General features: G+C 39.7%; 1 non-coding gene across 1 annotated transcript; it reads right to left on the minus strand.

The window, feature by feature from the left end:
• Nucleotides 1-20,583: 20,583 nt before the first annotated feature.
• On the minus strand, nt 20,584-20,690 carry LOC141593703 (small nucleolar RNA R71). The gene has a single exon (XR_012521772.1). It is a non-coding gene; the product is annotated as a small nucleolar RNA R71 (small nucleolar RNA).
• Between the last annotated feature and the right edge of the window lie 686 nt (nt 20,691-21,376).

The raw sequence follows: 21,376 nt of genomic DNA on the forward strand, positions 1-21,376 counted from the left end.
TTTTAACAGAAGTATGGAGGTATTACATACCAGCAGAAAGTTACTTTAAATGTCACATAGTTACAAAGCGGTTCATGAATGAACAAGTGAGCCAACGCAACAGCAAGTTATTCAGTTAATGGGCTACTAACATTTCGGTCATACATCAGTCATTCAGTTGTCATAGCAACAAAAGCACCAAATTATTTTTTTTTTCCCAACAAGAATTTGACAAATAAAGCATTTGTCCCCAAATAGTTTGCGACTGAATTATTACATTCGCCACGCACAAACAAAATAACTTTGGAAAATAAAATCATGATAGTATTGCAGTCGAGCCCTAAGAAGTGGCATTGGTAACCACACAATCAAGCTCTGGGAAGAAGATGCCCTTGTGCATTGTAATTTGCATGAGACTGGATTTACTGGAGGTTCATTAGCCCTTTTAACAAAGGGACTAGGATGATAAGACATCAAACATGAAAATATTCTAGGTTATTATCATCCCTCTGAATTCAATCTAGCTTTTACCTGAGAAATTGACATTGCTCTAATAAGTGGCACTTGGAAGTCCATAACATTTTCATTTAAAGTTGTACTGATGTATGTCCCCAATGAAATGGTGGGTCATTTAAAGTGCACTCTTCGTGTCCGTTAATTGTCTGCCCGCCTCCTTCATCTCCACCCACATCGCCCAGCCACTGCCCTGACCCACTAAGCCTCTACTGTTACGAGATATATTTTTGATACGGTTTTAATCCTCGTATATTTGTATATCTTTTATTATGGTTAAGTTACCATAAGTTGTTTATATTGTGTCGGTCAAATATAGGGTTTTCGGGTATAATGTAACCTATATATATCACGTCTTGTATATGAAGTTGACACACATAAATAAGAAAATTGCTTCTCCCCTGTTCGTTTCTCATACCTATTTTACACAAATTGTTTACATTAATTTTACATGGTATCAGAGCCCATGGCTAAAGACCTGGGTTTCATGGGCCAAAGTTTGCAGTCGGACGACCAAAATTGCTCAGTTGAATTTGTCCTGTCGAGTTAATCTTTGAGCCATGTTTACTGATGACGAGCAAAATTGCTCAGTTGAATTTGTCCAGACTGTGTGAAAAGTGGGCCTCACATGTGAGGGGGAGTGTGAAGAAACCCAAAGTCCCACATGTGAGGGTTGTCCCACATTGATAAAAGAGGGGAAGAATTACCACTTTATAAGGCAAGGGGCTACTCCCTCTATCGCCAATTGGTTTTAGAGTGGAACCCTCTTGGCCTCTGTTGTGGACTCTTTCTCCTCCGTTTGGTGCGGCCCAGGCCCGTTGTTGAATTTAACATCTACAATCAATTATACTCTTCTTCCCACTTGATTGTTTACTTTTTTTTTTTTTTTTTTTTTTTTTTTTTTTTTTTTTTTTTTTTGGTGTCTTGGTTATTTGTTTAACTCTACCAGTCACTTCCCCCACCCATTCTGTCTCTACAATTAAACCATAACCACCTCAACTCATCCACAACCATTGCAATTCTGACAAACCCAACAATTCCAACAAACGTGACCCACCCACTAGTATCAGGGTTTCCTAATTCGTTGTAACCCTCCAAAACAAATACAGTATGTAATACACAATACTCACGCCTACCCGAATGCCGACTGGTCCTTTTCTTCAGACAAAACATATAATATTTGCAGACAGCAAAATCAGAAAAGTTGTGGGAATGATCTTACTCTCTAAAGGTAAGGGTTTGTTTGATTAATAAGAGGATAATGCTAAAATCAAAATAATTCGAAAGAAGAAAAGGCATATTAGTTATTTTGCTGAGTTAAGTTGGGAATACAAACAACTTCCCCTTAACTAATTGACTGTTGTTTTTTTTTTTTTTGAACTACAGAATGGGGATATAAAATCCCCTCCCAAACTCCACATCTTCTCTTTCTAGACCCTATAAGCTATAACTCGGCCAATCGCCCATAGACATAGTATTAAATCTCATTTACAGTCATGGGCATGGTATTAGTGCCTTAGTCGTCGTGGACAAATGGCACTAAATATGGCCAGTATTGCGGTAAAATTAGTCACAGATATCTTCAGAACCTTTAAAACATGTTAGTTTTATAGGTGTAACAGCCTTGATTTAATACTGTCGCCATATAAATTCAGCTGCCACTTTTCAAATTTCAATCTACTAAAGATAACATTCTTCGACGTCCTTCCTAAATCCTAAGGCCTAAGCGCTAAAGCCAAGCAAACTCACCTACCTAGCTCACACTAAACTAACATAAGAGGTCCGCTATTTTCACTCTGAACATTGGTTTCCTGGCAAACGAGACACCAATAAACTTCTCACACAGATGCGGCATAAAACCCAAAAACTCACATACACACTGCAAGTAAAAGTAAGTAATGCCAATGTATTGATACATATCCAGACATAATTACCGAAATACAACATTAATCAGCAAAAAAAATCCGCAAAACACCAACAGAAATCCTCAAATTCACTCTTAATTCATCACTACATTGAAATATTCATTCCACAATAGCTGATCACATTCAAAAGAGATAAATATACTACTACAGAGGATCTCTCTAGAAAACGACTACGACTACAACAGCGGCAAGTCGGCAACAATAACAATGACAATAGCAATGCAAGTAATGCCGATATAGCGATACATATCCGAGGATAATTACCGCATTACAAAATGAATCAGCAATAAATTCTGCAATTACGCAAAAAAAACTACGAAATCCAGAATTTTATTCTTAATTCATCACTACACTAAATATTCGATAGACGATATCTGATCAACATATTCAAGCAGATAATACAATATTAACAGACTAATTTCCTCTTCTTACGATTAGGTCAAACTTCCGAAATTACGCAATCAATCAATTTTTCGACACATTTTGGCGTTATACACTTCAAATTCAAGCATAATTCAGCAATAAAGTACAATATATAAATTAAGCGGGAAAAAAAATCAGTGAATAGTACAATTAAGTTGAAGATAGCAATAAAAATTAAAGAAACACATACCTGAATTAGAGAATTTAGCGGCAGAAGAGAATGTTGAAGGATGCGTCGGAAAAAAGTCGCCGATTCCGTCGGAGAAGATGAAAAAGCGTTGGAGAATATGGGCTTGTTATTGCTATGTAATGAAGACTGGGCTTGTTATTGCTATGTAATGAAGACTGGGCTTAGTAATGAAGTAGGCCTAATGGTTAGAGACCCATGGGTCATAGTCGTCATAGATGGATTATCTAAAAGTGGTTTGGGAAACATCTTATTGAAATGTTTTGGATTGCCAAATCTTATTCTGCGAGACGGTCTTATTGTAAAACGGATTTATTTGAAGATCAGTTTGTAACTTTGTATACTTCCTACTAATTTAAGGCTGTGAGAACGAGTTTCTTGTCCGTAGGGATTGTGTTCCAATGTGTAGAAGTTTTTTCTCCTTTGGAGACAGCCTTTCATGGTCTACGTTCCGCCTTCCCTTTCTACGTCCTTGTGACGTAAGTACATTTTGCTCTCTCCCGATGGATCAAGGGTCTCGTTGGTTTCTAGATGACGTGTATCACAGCCAAGGAGATGAATCTCCGAGACACATTTTTGGGTCTTGTTGCAGGTATTTCTCTGAAGCTTTGTCTATTAAGAAGAGTAATGATTGGTTTTATCCTTTGGCGAGTGCTGATCGTCCTTTCTAGCATGTTGCGGGTGTTGAAGTTGATTTCCGTGTTCAACAATCCGTACGTCGTTAACACACTGCTGTTATCCGATGTTGTTACTTTTTTGTTTTAGTTTACGGTAGTAGTAAAATAAGTGCATTTGACCAAATGACACCTGTATAAGCACTTTTTTCACAGGTGCCGGAAAAAAAAGGAAAAAAAATCCGTTTTTATAATATGAAGAGACGGTTATAGGTTGGTGAGTCGATTAGTCTTCATAAGACTATTTGATATTGTAGAATAATTTAGATTGAACTTTGTATTAGTTAGTGTAATGATATTACTCATTTGGTTACATGATAAATTGGTAATTATAGTCTCTTAGAATCACATTGATACAAAGCTAATTGTGTTACTCATCAAAGTAATATTTGGCATGAATTGTGTTACGACAAGCGATTCTAAAATATATGGTCTGTTTATACTAAATTTGAATGTTAACTTTGATCGTATTGAGGAGATATCAACTCTTTTCAGGGTGCAACAATAATTACCAGGTTAAAATTATCGAAGAAATGATCTTATCCTAATCGTTAAAGCTATCTAAAGTATCATAATAATAGATCACAGATTCGAATCTCCCTCTTATATTATACTGGCTTAAAAAAAAAAAAAAAAATCGATATTCTACACCATTCTTATTGGCAATGCATATAATAACCTAGGCCATGATGTGTAGAAAGGAAACCATAAGTCCAACCTGAGCAGTTAAGAAACGATTAACAAGTAATCATTAAAGGCTAGACTTGGATGCATATATGACCATTTGTCATTCCCCTTAGTCCCATAAAAGTTGGAGAATCGAAATTTCAACACCCTAAAGTAAGAAAATAGACCTAATACCTATCATCAAGTCTTTTCTTAAAATGTTAGGATCCGTCTTAAGATAAAAACAAGTAAAATATACTCTCATTTATATATATATGACAAACCTTATGTTAGTACCTCGAAATTTTCATTTTGTTTTACCTATCCGTCTTAACTCATTACTCATTTAAACTTTAAGACAGATATTACCGTCTTAAACAAGAATTTTTGAGTGCCTTAAGACACAATCCTAAGTTCCTCCTTTTTGAATTTATTTTTGCTTTTTGGTGGCCAAGATTGATTCAATAAAGGCATGGATCAAACATGCTTGCTTGGTGGGTTCATTGGTACTAAGGTCGTTTGAAAGACCTTAAATCAAGAAAAATGAGAATCTATTTGTACATTCTAGAGTCTTGTATAGGTCAGCTAAAAGAGTATGTAAGACTATATTAGTAGACAATTATGTTAAATTGGTCTTAATTTAGATTTTAGTTTGACCTTAGTTTGGAGTACTAGTGTTGATTTGATCAACTTTTTGGTAACCTTGCAATATAATCCCCTTGGTAAATGAAAAAAATTGCGCGTTTAGAACACAATTATTTTCCTTTGATTTCTTCTCATAGTTTTGTAAATGACATTTTTGTAGGTGGGACTAGAGCTGCTGAAAAGTACGAGCCAACTCAGCCCCGAACGACACAATCCGTATTATTGAGCCATTAGTTCCGTGCCCAACCCCTTACCCGAGTCGAGTCATTGTTGAAGACTCACTCTGCCCGCCCGGGCTTAGTAAAAATCTAATAAATAAAGCCTATATGAGAGGGTTTGGACCAGACAATAGGGAGCCTAGCCCGTCTCGACCCGCCCCGTCTTCAGTACCGTGACTGGGCCACAAACTTGCAGCCCGGCCCAACACGCATTAGCCGGCCCAGCGGGCCAACGGCACCTCTATGCAAGACTAGACAATTTTTATCAAGCATGTTTATTCATTTATTTATGGAAATAATAAACTGATATCGCGTATACTATGATGAAGTTTTGTCATTCAAGTTATGTACATTTTTATATGTGGATAATCACCGCTTTCATTTGCATGAATTTTTTAGAAATAACCGAAAGTAATAAACAAAATAGTCACTTGAATGGCTCAAATCCATTCCATTTCATTTCAACATCCTTAACCAACCCCTTGAAGTCTCATACTTACCTTCTCCCTCAAGTTTATAACTTCATTCCCCCTTCATATAATTCTAGAGTGAGTTTTCTTATGGCTGTTGCTACATGATCGGATTATGTCGAATTCGAATCGTGCGAAACGGGGTTTGACTGAGAACCCGTGCTGTGGAGTGTGTGGTGTTGTGGAGGAGACTTCGCTACATTTATTGCGGGATTGCGCTGAAGCGAGGAAGGTATGGGCTTTATTCCCGTTGGCAAGGACTCGAGTATTTTTCACTAGTCCTAATCTTATATATATATATATATATATATATATATATATATATATATATATATATAATTGGGTTAAAACGCTGTGGATGCGCCACGTGTCAACCCAGCCTTAAATACACGTATTAATTACAGCTGGAATTAAATACAAACATAATAAATGTTGTATAAATCTCAGCAAAATATTAATTATAGTTTAATACTCCCTCCTATTCACCATTTCTTTTTACGGATTATTCACGTTTTCTTCCCTATTTCCTTTTTTAGGTTGATTTGTGTGGTCCAAATTCAATAACATATAGGGTAGTGTGTTTTATGTGGTTCAAATTCAATTTCTTATTTCTTATGCAAAAAGAAAAGGGGAAGAAAATGGTGAATATGAGGGAGTAAATTTTATTATAAAATTATATTAAATAGTTACGGTGATTTGATTCCAAATTTACTAAAAAGTTATTTTGATAAAAATTCTAAAATGAAAATAATTACGTTCATTGTGAAAAATGCTTTCAATTGAGTATAATTTTTATTATATTTATTGAAATATTTATTTTGATACGTAGAAGATAATTAAAGTGAGTGTCTTCGCAATGTTTTACATTTACGTAAAAAAACATTTTGAGAAAGTTATAAAACTTAGACTATTAAATCCATTAAGAAAAATATATTTGGAAGACTCATTGTATATATTAAAACACAACTTTAAAAAAACTACTAAGAGATAAGTTTTATAGTCTGGGAATGAAAAAAATTATATTCAACAAATTGAATACATATAAGATTTTGATAGGTTTCAATAGTGTGATAACGAGTATGTGTACGAGTGCGTATGTATATAGTGATTAAAACAAAAGTAATGATTATTAAGTAATATAGTAATCTTAAACATCATTATATATAATTGTTTAAAAAAACAAAAGGTGTAAATTTCTCATAGATATGTTTGACACATATCACATGCAAGACACAATCAAAACATTTGAATAAGTTGAGTTTGAACTCTATATGTTTGATAGATAAATGTCACATGTTATACATAAAAAATTAAAAATTACATAAAAGTATGTTCACATCATTTTGAATAAATATTAATTGATTTGAGACATAAAGTATCGTGAAGTGATATAATTTGAGAACTTATTATTGATTGTTGTATTATTCAAATAAATTTTATTTTGAGTAATATGATATTTCACCAGTCAAAAATTTATTTATAAAACATTGATCATGCATAATTAATTATCACTTATTATTTTTAATTAAAACTCTAATGTATTTTATTTTAAAACATTGAAGTTAAATCTAAAAATATTAAATTTGAGAAAATATTATTTATAAGAGAAAATATTGAAATATATGAATTATATAATTTTTCTTCAGATATAATCATAAAATATTAAAATAGGTCGCGCGAAACGCGGGATACTACCTAGTATTCGTAATTATTGGGTAGTCTCTAATTTGTCCAGAGACAATAACGTGGGACTGGAAGATTGGCCTTCAACTTTTGCGGTGGTGGTTTGGTAGCTTTGGCGATGGCGTAGCTGCCGTGTATTCGGAAGAGAAGAGGAGATTGCCAAAAACACCTTTACTTTCTTGATGCAACGTCTATGGGAGGTGATTAACGCTAAGGAGAATAGGGAACCTGGATTAGGGATGGCAGAATATCGAAGAAAAAAAATTTTTGTGCACTGGTTGGCTCCTCCCGAAAGAATGGTTGGTGATATAGGATCCTTTTGCACCATTTTTCCTCTCTATTTTCATGCTTTCCGACTCCATTTGAGTCGGTTTTGAACGTCTTTTCTCGCATTTCGTGTCCCGATTCCCTTTACTATGACATTGTGGCCTCCTTGCAGAAATTGAGGCGGGAACGGGAGAAATGAAGCGAAGAAGACGGGTTGACTAAACTACGCATGGAAGAAGAAGGAAATGATGCTGAGAAGTATTCCCAGCCGGCAGGCCGGCAGCTGGTCAGCCGGCTGGGAACACCAAATGTATACAATTCAAGGCAAGAATAGGCAAGAGGATTCCCAGCCGGTAGCCCGGCATCCGTACCCGGCTGGGAAAGCAATGAGCTGAAGAATTAATTCAAGTTACAGGAACTTCCCAGCCGATCATAAGGCCGGCAGCCGGCCAACCGGCTGGGAGTTCCCCCAAAGCCCAGAAGTCAAGATTCAAGTCAACATGCCCCCAGCCGGTCAGTGACCGGCAGCCGGTTCCCTGGCCATGGACACCTGATGACTTCCAAGAATTTAATTCAACTTCCAGGAACCTCTCAGCCGGTCATAGGCCCCGCAGCCGGTTGACCGGCCGGGAGCGCAAACTCGTGTTTCAAGCCCATTTACAAATCCTACCCTAATCATGGTGCAAACTATATATACCCCCTCCCTTAACCATTTGTACAGACACTCCCAGATCTGAATTAATTTCCTTTTCCAAGTTTGAACCTTGTTAATTATCTTGTTAATCTTTCCTTAATTAGACAAGGTCTTCAATTATTTAGGAGTAGAAATTAGGTTGTAAGAAGATTGAAGGTTCCTCCTTCCTTATTGTTCAATCCAAATTCCTTTCTTGCTATTGAGTTGGTATTATTTCTCTTCCTAATTTCATTAGTTTACATTTGCTTTCCCATTAAGTTTTGTTTTAATTGTTTATGTTAAATTTACATCCTTGTTGTTTGATTGTTGTTATTTTCATTCTTGTTCATCTTTCCTTTGTTCATCCTTGTTATTTACACCCAAAGATTGAGTCTTTGATTTCCTTGAGTTAAAGACTTAATCTTTGAGTTGCTTGTGTTAAAGATTGTGTCTTTTAGTTTAATCATCCTCATTATTAGATTAAATTATCTTTATTCATAACTATTGTTGGATTGTTGCATGTTTAGAAGTAGAATTCATCCTCCCATTATGTTTATGCTTAAAGCCTCCATCTTTATTGTTTATCTCGCCTTTAGAAACATGATTAGTGAGTAGACTCCTTCTAGGACTCGGTTTGACCCGGTATGGGTAATTTCACTAATTAATTCTCATTAAAGTTAATTTGTTGGGGGAAATTGGTGAGGGTAGCTTAGAGGAATTACATGGTTAAAGGTTTGAGTTTTGGGTAGTGTCGACTTGTGACCCTTTTCCACCAACGAGAGTTGGTTAGGTTGTGAATTGGATACCCGGAATTTGACCTTGTCACCAACTAGCGTTTGAAATCGACCTCCGAGAGGAGGAGTGGGATGACCCGGAATACGATGAGGGCTTAATGACCTTGACCAAATACTAGGCTACCTTGGAAAAATGCATGTTTTCGGGGTTGTTGGGTTTTGAATTAGGGATACCGACTTTCGAACCCGAGAGGGGGGTTAGTTGGGATAGCTAGTGTCCTATTGCGAAACCGAGAGGGAGGTTCTAGGCGAATTAGAGCCATCTCCCCCTTACCTTTCTACCCCTTTTGATTAGCCGAGAGAATTAACATGTGGAATTACGTATATCCTTGGGAGAACCGAGTTCTAGCCTTTCCTATTATTTGATCTATTCTTAATCCCTTTTAGCTTGTTCTTTGCTTGTCTAGTTTATAGCCTTTTAATTTGATAGTTTAGTGCTAGATCGTTACCACCTCTCTATTTTATTTTGACTTAGCTAAGCTCGTGAATTAGAACGATTAGTAGTCCACCTACTCCTTGTGGGATCGATCCTCTAAAGTGTAAAACGATAAAATCGTGCACTTGCGAGGTATAACTTGATACCATCAAGTTTTTGGCGCCGTTCCTTTAACCTATTAAAAGCATCAAGACATCGGTTAGAGAACACAAAAGGAGTATCTTTGGCTAACAATTCGGTCAAAGGTCTCGCAATCTTGGAGAAGTCCTTGATGAAGCGGTGATAAAAGCCCGCATGTCCAAGGAAACTTCTCACCCCCTTGACAGTGGTGGTAGGTGGGAGACTAGCAATGACCTCAACCTTAGCCTTGTCAACTTCTATTCCACGATTGGACACTATGTGCCCCAACACAACACCTTCTTGTACCATAAAATGGCACTTCTCCCAATTAAGCACAAGGTGAGACTCTTGACACTTGTTCAAAATTTTCTTCAAATTTGCCAAACAACTTTCAAAGCATTTCCCAACAACCGAAAAATCATCCATAAAAACTTCCATTTCTTGTTCAACAAAATCGGAGAAAATGGACATCATAACTCTTTGAAAAGTAGATGGCGCATTACATAGGCCAAATGACATCCTCCTATATGCATAGGTGCCAAATGGACAAGTGAAGGTGGTCTTCTCTTGGTCACTTGGATGGATAGGGATTTGGAAGAATCCCGAATAGCCATCCAAGAAGCAAAAGTAGTTGTGTTGAGCTAATCTCTCCAACATTTGGTCCATGAACGGTAAAGGAAAGTGATCCTTCCGGGTGGATTTGTTCAACTTCCTATAGTCCACACACATCCTCCTACCACCTCCTTACCACCAACAAACCACCACAACAACCTTCCAAACCCTTAACCCTGTACAAAAACAACAATATGGCCCCAAAGAAAACAGTGAGAAAGGGAGATTTGGCCCTCCAACAAGCAGAAATGGTGGCGGCGGCGGCGAACAATATGAGCTCCGATCACGACTTCCCGGACATCCAATTTGTATCCATCACCATGAAAGGTAAATTCGTTTTATTCAACAAACGCCCCCTCACCCCGACCCGATTCATTGATAGAGAATCCATGCGGGAGTTAGGGCTAGACCAATTTACTCTTGAATTGTTTGATGGGGTAGGAATGAAAATGATGTATGGGATTCACGAGAAAACCTATTCCCGACTCACATGGGAGTTTTTGAGCTCCCTTCGTATTGATAAGCATCGCCAAACCCAAAAGGTAGCATTCTTGCATTTCCGTCTGATGAACAAGGATTACTCCTTGACCCTACCGACCTTTGCCTCTCATTTCGGGCTTGACACAAGCCCTCCACACAAGGCACCCGAGACCTTTGACCATGGGGCCTTATGGAAGGCAATTTCGTGTTTAGACGATCTCCCGGGGGTCAAGAGAGCCGCTAACACTGTCCATAATGCGGCTATTCGGGTTTGGCACCGGTTTATGGGGTGGACTGTTTTTGGCCGTGAGGAGAATCACAACTTCCGAACGGAGGAGTTGGAAATTCTCGGCTCTTACCTTTGTTCCAACCCCACTACCTTCAAAATCGACATTGCTCACCACTTGGCCCTTACCTTGCATCGCCTTAGCAACTCTCCAGGCCAAACGACGTCAATTGTCGTGGGTGGGCTCATCACCCATTTGGCAAAGCGGCTCAATCGGACGGTCAACTTGAGTGGTATGAGATACACCATTGGGGATACAATGCTTTTCAAGAACTAACTACATCCACCACAACCTCAATTGGTTGAAGACTAACCCGAATGATGGCTTTGACTATTGGCAAATACGGGTGAATGGTGTTGACAGAAATTCTATCCCACTTCCTAACCCCGAGAAGATGAAAGTGGTGCCTAATTCACCACATTATTTGCTTGAAATCGAAAGCCCTGAAGATCCCTCCATTCCACAACAACAAAATCCCAATCTTCGCTACACCCGTGAGCGACCTATCATCCCCGCGAGACCCACCTTGCGGTATGCTACACCCTCCTCCCCTTTCGTTGCCGGACCTTTCCAACAAGGGGAGGGGTCCTCTAGTTACCAACCTCAACAACCATCCCCTCTCCACGCCGACCCCATCTCCTTTATGGAGGATATGAAGCTTAACATGGCAACTGCCGCGAGTGAGCGGCATGGGCTTCAACAAAGACTTGACCGGATTTACTATGACCATTCCCTTGGTCAATTCCCGGTCTACGATGAAATGATGAGGCGCCAATACAAGCATCCCTCCGGCCTTCACCCTTCTTACTATTTATTCCCGAATGGCGGACATCCGGAAGATGGGAGGATCCTTTACGGCGACATCAATATGCAGCCCGACTATTATAGCGCCCCGGTCTTTCCCACCCCGCCTTCTACTCAAGGGGAGGGACACGACACGAGGTGGTTCGGGGGTGCCCCTTCCATCTTCACTGAGGGGGCTTCTAGTGGTGCCGGCGGGAACCCGGGGATGTTCGTGGGCATGAGCTCGGAGATGGGGGAGTTTGGCTCGGATGCCCCATTGAACACGGACGATTTCATCCGTGAGTCCGAGTTCGGGGCCGGTCATGATGATGGTGACGGGGATGGTGATGGTGATGGTGATGGTGATGAGACCGAGTACGAGTAGAGCCTAGTAATGAGGGCTCCACTCCCTCCCTTTCAAACAAAATGACAAGTATTATCTCTCCCCTTAATCCAAATTCTCTCATTCATGTCTAATTTTTCGCATGCATTTAGTTAGAAATTCACATAGTTGCATTCATATAGGATTGCGTTAGATTTCAAATTTGTAATATATTGTCACATTTAGACATTGCATTCACTTAGTGTAGCTTGCATTGTAATTTAAATATTGCATATAGAATAGAGCATGCATTGCATTCATATTATAAAATGACAAAAAAACAAAAAAAAAAAACAAAAAAAAAATTGAAAAAAAACCCAACAAAAACATGTTAATTTATTCCTCTAAATGCCCTCCCATGTCTATAAATAAGTGTGGGGAGGGCCTAAAAAAAAACCAAAAACATGCATTTTTATTTTTAATTTCCTCCACACATTTATTTCCATTTGGAAGTAATGTAAATAAATAAGTGTGGGGAGGAAATTCATATATTAAAAATCACCAAAAATATGTCTTTTTAACTTTCAAAAAAACAAAAAATACCTAAATATGTTATTTTTATTTCCAAAAATTCAAAAAATCCAAAAATATGTTCCTTTTTTTTCTTATTCACTCCCTATGCTTGTGTCCATTGAGGACAATGTACATCTCAAGTGTGGGGAGGGAAATATCCACTCTTGTGAATATTTGTTTATATTTGTAAATACTTGTAAATTTGATAAAATTCAAAAAATGCCTAAAAATTGAAAAATTTCAGAAAAAAAAAAACAAAAACATTTGCATTGTATATATATGTTGTTTGTTGGCTAACCATTGACATAGGCATTGACCGTTTGAGGCAAAAAGGAGACTAGAAGACCGCTTGGTATACTCGTTCTTATCTCTTTCTCCTTTTCCATTCTCTCTCTTTTTATATTGCTATGTAATATGGAGGAGGACGGGTTTTTGTGCCTTGGATGTTCCTTTGGGGAACTATTGGATTGTGGTGTTGATGTTCTTTTAGGCTTAGTCAACTTGTTGCATTTCTCTATTCTTGTTGTGTTTAATTTTCGCATGCATATGTTCTTGTATATACGTGTTTTTCAAATTCAAGTTTTGCATCCGTTTGTAAATAAAGTTTTTAGGAAAGAACATGGTCTAGGAAGGGAACCAACTACCCCCATGATGAGTTATTGTGTCCAATTGTGCTTTTCCCCTCCCCGTGACTCGCACCCGTGACCTCTTAGTTAGCCGAGGTAGGCGGGCTTGACCAATGAGTTTAGACCGATCTTGTGAGACCTAGGACCGTAGACTAGACCTATGGCTCGACCTAGCTACTCAAAGGTAAAGGTAGAGCCTACTAGGGTGGGTACATTCATACCCCACCCTCATCTAGGTTTGAGAGTAGGTCTCCTCGCGAGGCGTGTTACATCAAGACGCATAAGTGTGTCATTTCGTCCTTAGACTGTGAAATTGCATTACATTTTGTGCACATGATATGAAGCAAAAGTCCGTTTGCATATGAACCTCACATAGCCAAATAGCCTTGTTTTCTCCCTTCCATTATTCCCCTTTTTGATTCACCCCCTTGAGCCTTAGCCTGTTCATTTGGCAAACCCACCAAAATAGCAACGTTCCATAACCACCCTTCCTTAATCAAGAATTGGTCGGTTTTGTAGTTGTGTTGTAGGAGGTGATTTGGTTCATAGTGATGGATAATATACATATCCACTTGGATCGGAATTTGGTATATATTTGGCATTGTAAATAAATAAGAGGTTTTGAAAAAGAAATGAAAAACAAAATAGAAAAGTGAAAAAGTCATGAAAAGTCCAAAAAATGAGTTGTGTTGTATATATGTTGTGAAGAAAAGAAAAAGGCAAGCAACACCCCTCCTCATCATTAAATGGGGTAGAAAAAGCCGTTGCTAAATAAAAAGGGCAAATTGATGTTTTTCCAAAAATGAGTCGGGTTTAAACATGTTTTGCATGGCTTGGGAAACCGAGCATTTGTTACGATGTAGACGTTACCATTTGTTGAAATAAGAGGAGTATTTTCAATTTTTTCCAATTTGAGTTGGTTTTATGCAATTTTTGCATAGTTTTGGTCATCCATGCTATGTTATGGCATAGACGTGTCTCATGTGTTGCAATAAGAAATGGGATGTGATGTGTCGATAATTCTTGATTTGAGCTCCACATATCCAAACGGTGCTTGCACCAATCCCGTTTTGACCTACTCCCTAGCCCCGTTACAACCCTTGCTTCATATTTTGTGCATATTACTATTGTTTGCATTTCATTGGACATAGGACGGTGTTACACATTAGATTGCGCGCACGTTTTCGCTAGTCGAGTTAGGTGAGTGATTTCAGTTACTTTTTATCACAAGAATCACCCTGTTCTTTCAATGAGTGACGAGCAAAAACCGCAAGGATGTCGTTGCCTAGGTCCCCTTGGTCATGGGTTTTTGGGTCGAATCTCATGTCGGTTTAGTAATTCTCGGCGGACTTGCCCTCTTCCCCTTACCCCGCTCTTGAATTTGTTTCTTGAGCATTGGTCACACGAGGGTTGCTTGAGTCATGCTTAGGGGGTTGGCACCTCAATTGGCACTTCTGAGACGGTACTCCCGACCGAGACCGTGTTTTGTTGTTTGGAAAATCCGGCCACTTAGATGAGGAAAGTGGGCCATTTTGTTAGATGCAATCTATTGATTGATTACGTGCTTTCATGATAGATGCGTCGCAATTTTGTAGCAAGACCCAACTTACTTTGCAATAGGGCACTCTTCCCTCATGGGTGTCAAATTGTGAGTTGAAGGGGCGTTGAGTGCGCTAATACTCGATCGGCTTAGTTAGTAGCGTTGTTGAGTGATGCTTATATTGTGCACCCACTCTCCGTATTTATCTTAGTAGTGCCTTGTACATTGGTTGAGGACTTACTCGGGGACGAGTAAGGTTCAAGTGTAGGGAGGTTTGATATAGGATCCTTTTGCACCATTTTTCCCCTCTATTTTCATGTTTTCCGACTCCATTTGAGTCGGTTTTGAACGTCCTTTCTCGCATTTCGTGTCCCGATTCCCTTTACTATGACATTGTGGCCTCCTTGCAGAAATTGAGGCAGGAACGGGAGAAATGAAGCGAAGAAGACGGTTTGACGAAACTACGCATGGAAGAAGAAGGAAATGATGCTGAGAAGTATTCCCAGCCGGTAGGCCGGCAGCCGGTCAGCCGCCTGGGAACACTAAATGTATACAATTCAAGGCAAGAATAGGCAAGAGGATTCCAAAGCAATGAGCTGAAGAATTAATTCAAATTACAGGAACTTCCCAGCCGGTCATAAGGCCGGCAGCCGGCCAACCGGCTGGGAGTTCCCCCAAAGCCCAGAAGTCAAGATTCAAGTCAACATGCCCCCAGTCGGTCAGTGACCGGCAGCCGGTTGCCCGGCCATGGACACCTGATGACTTCCAAGAATTTAATTCAACTTCCAGGAACCTCTCAGCCGGTCATAGGCCCCGCAGCCGGTTGACCGGCCGGGAGCGCAAACTCGTGTTTCAAGCCCATTTACAAATTCTACCCTAATCTTGGTGCAAACTATATATACCCCCTCCCTTAACCATTTGTACAGACACTCCCAGATCTGAATTAATTTCCTTTTCCAAGTTTGAACCTTGTTAATTATCTTGTTAATCTTTCCTTAATTAGACAAGTTCTTCAATTATTTAGGAGTAGAAATTAGGTTGTAAGAAGATTGAAGGTTCCTCCTTCCTTATTGTTCAATCCAAATTCCTTTCTTGCTATTGAGTTGGTATTATTTCTCTTCCTAATTTCATTAGTTTACATTTGTTTTCCCATTAAGTTTTGTTTTAATTGTTTATGTTAAATTTCCATCCTTATTGTTTGATTATTGTTATTTTCATTCTTGTTCGTCTTTCCTTTGTTCATCCTTGTTATTTACACCCAAAGATTGAGTCTTTGATTTCCTTTAGTTAAAGACTTAATCTTTGAGTTGCTTGTGTTAAAGATTGTGTCTTTTAGTTTAATCATCCTCATTATTAGATTAAATTATCTTTATTTATAATTATTGTTGGATTGTTGCATGTTTAGAAGTAGAATTCATCCTCCCATTATGTTTATGCTTAAAGACTCCATCTTTATTATTTATCTCGCCTTTAGAAACATGATTAGTGAGTAGACTCCTTCTAGGACTCGGTTTGACCCGGTATGGGTAATTTCACTAATTAATTCTCATTAAGGTTAATTTGTTGGGGGAAATTGGTGAGGGTAGCTTAGAGGAATTACAAGGTTAAAGGTTTGATTTTTGGGTAGTGTCGACTTGTGACCCTTATCCACCAACGAGAGTTGGTTAGGTTGTGAATTGGATACCCGGAATTCGACCTTGTCACCAACTAAGGTTGAGACCGAAAAGGAGAACCGAGGGAGGGTGTCTTTAGACTAGCGTTTGAAATCGACCTCCGAGAGGAGGAGTGGGATGACCCGGAATACGATGAGGGCTTAATGACCTTGACCAAATACTAGGTTACCTTGGAAAAATGCATGTTTTCGGGGTTGTTGGGTTTTGAATTAGGGATACCGACTTTCGAACCCGAGAGGGGGGTTAGTTGGGATAGCTAGTGTCCTATTGCGAACCCGAGAGGCAGGTTCTAGGCGAATTAGAGCCATCTCCCCCTTACCTTTCTACCCCTTTTGATTAGCCGAGAGAATTAACATGTGGAATTACGTATATCCGTGGGAGAACCGAGTTCTAGCCTTTCCTATTATTTGATCTATTCTTAATCCCTTTTAGCTTGTTCTTTGCTTGTCTAGTTTATAGCCTTTTAATTTGCTAGTTTAGTGCTAGATCGTTACCACCTCTCTATTTTATTTTGACTTAGCTAAGCTCGTGAATTAGAACGATTAGTAGTCCACCTACTCCTTGTGGGATCGACCCTCTAAAGTGTACAACGATAAAATCGTGCACTTGCGAGGTATAACTTGATACCATCAGTTAGTTTTAAATATTGGCGGGGCATCGGAAGGTAATCCGGGTGCTGCTGGTGTCGGAGGTTTAATTCGTGATTCCACGGGTCAAATTTTGGTAGCTTTTGCAGAGAGGTTGGGAGAAGCTACTACTATGACAAGGGCTAAAGTAAATTGCCTTAAGACGGGGTTTGATGATAGCGTTGGAGCGTTAGATACCTCGTCTCATTATCTAACCAGATTCGGAGGTAATTGTTAACTTCATGGAGTCTGAGCTGAGTGTTCCGACGGCTCATATACACTTAATCAAGATTTGCCAATCTTTTATTCGGGATTTCCCATGAAGGGTAGAGATGCACCACACGTATAGGGAGGCGAATAAGTGTGCGGTCTGGCTGGGGAATATGGGGTGAGTGGTGACTCAAACGCAACAATTGGTTCGTTTTGATCTCTCTAATATGCCGTGTCATTTATTCAAGCTAGCGCAACAAGATGGTTACACATATCAATTTGAAACAACCCTCACATAGTCACATGTGAGACTTTGAATTTCTTCACACTCCTCCTCACATGTGAGGCCCACTTTCACTAATAGCGCTTTTTTTTTGTTACACATAATCATCTAATAGAAATAAAACGCATCATTGATATAGGACCATTTTGCACTCTTTTTCCCTCTATTTTCATGCATATTCGACCCCATTTAAGGCGGTTTTGTACCCCCTTTACTCTCGTTTCTAGTCCCGATTCCCTTTACTATGACACTTTGGCCCCCTTGCAGAAATTGAGGCGGGAACGGGCGAAACGAAGCTAGATAGACGGGATTTCTAAGCCTTGCATGAAAGAAGAAGGGAATTATGCTGAGGAGTACCCTCAGCCGGTAGGCCGGCAGCCGGCTAGCCGGCTGGGAGTACATCTACAAGGAGAATGGAGGAAGAATTGTGAAGAAGCACTCCCAGCCGGTGGCCCGGCGGCCGGCTGGCCGGCTGGGAGGACATTTGAGCTTAGGAAACAAAGAAATTGGAAGAATGTTACAGGAAACTCCCAGTAGGTCAAATGACCGTGGCACAAATACCGGGAGTTCCTCCAAGGCAAAAGTCAAGCTTCAAAGTCAAGTTTGTCCCACCGGTCGAGGACCGTGGCCGTCGGCCGACCGTGCACACCTGATGACCTCAAAAATTGTTCAAAACTTCCAGAGATCTCCCAGCCGGTCAATTGACCGGCGGCCGGTTGACCGGCCGGGAGTGCATTTACGAGTTTCAAAGCCCATTTCCAATTTCGGTCCTAATCCTTGTATAACCTATATATACCCCCTCTTAAACCCCTTTGTACACACAACCCTAGATCCAGAAATTTTACCCTTTCAAGCTTTAAACTTTCTTAATCTCTTTGTTAATCTTTCTTTAATTAGAGAAGTTCTTCAATCAATTAGTGATTGAATTTGGGTTTGTAAGAAGATTGAAGGATTTCCTTCTTTATTATTTCTATCCAAATTCCTCTTTCACTATTTTGTTGGTATTATTTCTCTCCCTATTTTCGATTGTTTACATTTTGTTCATCTTTTATGTTTGTTTGATTGTTTATGTTAAAATTGTTGTTGTTGTTTGTTTGTTGTTGTTAATTCCATCATTGCTCATCTTATCATTGTTCATCTTTCCTTTGTTCCTCTTGCTTTTGTTCATCATTGGGTAGTTGTCCTCAAAGACTTAATCTTTGAGTTGATTTGGTTAAAGATTGTGTCTTTAGGCTTAAATCTCTCTCATTATTAGATTAAATCATCTTTCCTTCCACCCATTGTTAGATTGTTGCATGTTTAGTAGTGAATTTCATCTTCTCACCATGTTTGTGACCAAAGTTTCCATCTTTATTGTTAATTTTGCAATTAGAACCATGATTAGTGAGTAGTCTTCCACTAGGGCTCGGTTTGACCCGACATGAGTAATTTCATTAATTGAATTTCATAAAGGCTAATTATTTGGGGAAATTGGTGAGGGTAGTTTAGAGGGATGACTTGGGTTATGGGTTGACTCTTGGGTAGTGTTGACTTACGACCCTTGACCACCAACGAGAGTTGGTTAGGTTGTGATTTGGGTACCCGAGACTTGACCCTATTGTTGACCTCGGTTGAGACCGAAAGGGAGAACCGGGGTAGGACACCTCTAAATTAGCGTTTGAAATCGACCCTCGAGAGAGGGAGTGGGATGACCCGGGTATTGATGGGGCTTAATGACCTTAGCGAATATCGGACTACCTCGGGAAAATGCATGTTTTTGGGGTAGTGGGGTATTGAGTTAGGGATTCCGACCTTCGAACCCGAGAGGGGGGTTGGTGGGTAGTGCTAGTGTCCTATTTCGAACCCGAGAGGGGGGTCTTAGGCGAATTAGAGCCGTCACCTCCTCACCTAACTACCTTTGTGATTAGCCTAGAAATTTAACCATGTGGAATTGCGAATTGTTTGGGAAGAACCGAGTCTTAGGCCTTTAAATTATTTGAATTACACCTTATCCTTCGTTCTTGCTTAATTTCCTTGCTTTTGTTAAGTTTGCATTTCTCTTTATTTTAGGTAGCATTAGTATAACAACCATCATCTTTTATTTTCGACTTAGCTAAACGATCGGATTAGAACAATTAGTAATCTTTTCAACTCCTTGTGGGATCGACCCTTAATAGTGTACAACGATAGAATCGTGCACTTGCGAGGTATAGCTTGATACCATCAAGTTTTTTGGGCGCCGTTGGGGGAGTTCGGCTAGATATTAATTGTTTTCATTCTTGTTTAGACTAAGTCTTTTGTTACTAATCCCTCTCTTGAGTGTGTAGGACTTTTTGCATGAGAAGAAGAACTCGAAGAGGTCATCCAATTCGTCCGATTGACCACGAGATCGAAGCAACCGCAAGAAGACTAAATTCACTTCGTAGAAGAGGGCTTATAGAAACACCGATTCCTCAAGAAAATCCAGTAATTGAGAACCTTCAAGGAGAACCACGGGTCTTTGAAACTTTCGAAAATCCTTTTGCAACACCGGAAGCGGAAGTAACAATGGCCGCGGTTCCTATGAGAGATAACTTGGCTCCGAAAAAGGTGGTGAATCCGAGTATTGTGAAGCCACCTATTCAAGCCAACAATTTTGATGTGAAAGCCACCTTGCTACAACTAGTCCAAGGGAATCAATTCGGAGGGGGAGCCACCGAAAACCCCAACGAGCATCTCAACGAGTTCTTGGATAGTTGTGACATGTTCAAGGCCAATGGAGTGACGGAGGATGCCGTACGCCTTAGGCTTTTCCCTTACTCTTTGAGGGGAAGCGCCAAGGAGTGGCTTAAAAGTTGTGAACCCGACTCTCTTCGGACTTGGGATGATGTCTCTAAGGCTTTTCTCAACAAGTATTTCCCACCCCAACGAACCGCAAGAATCAAGAGTGAGCTCCAAGGGTTCACCCAACAAGAAGATGAGACCCTTTATGAAGCATGGGAGAGGTACAAGGGCCTCCAAAGGCTATGTCCTCACCACGGTATTGGAGATGATGAGCTCATCAACAATTTCTATGAAGGGTTAAACAATGATATGAAGATGAACCTTGATTCCGGCTCGGGAAAGGGAGCTTTGGATAAGATAGACCACAAGACGGCGAAAGAGCTTATTGAAGAAATGGCTTCTCGTACCTTTCATTGGAACAATGATAGGCACAAGAGGAAGGGGAAGTCAACGGTCGAGTCGGCCAACAATGTGGAAGTGAAAGAGATGATAGAAGAGCTTAAGCAACAAGTTGCCTTGATGAGCTCAAGCAAAACATCTAGCAATTCTTCTATGAGGAACCAAGTCTATAGTTGTGAGCTTTGTGGCGACCAAGGACACCCACCTAATGAGTGTCCTTTGGTGGTTGGAGATGGAAGTGATATGGAGCAAGTGAACGGGATATGGGAGTCTAGTCCGGCCAAGCAAGCATTTAACAACAACCAATATCACCCCGGATTGAGAGCCCACCCAAACTTCTCTTATGGCTCTCAAAATGTCCAAAACCCAACCTTCCAACAAAAGTCACAACAACCAAACTTCCAAACTCAAAAACAAAACACGACATTCAATCAAGGTCCACCGGGTTTCCAAGGAAGAACCTTCCAACCAAGACAACAACAATTTCAACCACTTAACCCACCAACCACCCAACCATTCCAACAAACCACCCAACCTTTCCAACAAA

The sequence above is a fragment of the Silene latifolia genome, chromosome 7 (assembly GCF_048544455.1).
Source record: "Silene latifolia isolate original U9 population chromosome 7, ASM4854445v1, whole genome shotgun sequence".
Classification (NCBI taxonomy): Eukaryota; Viridiplantae; Streptophyta; class Magnoliopsida; order Caryophyllales; family Caryophyllaceae; genus Silene; species Silene latifolia.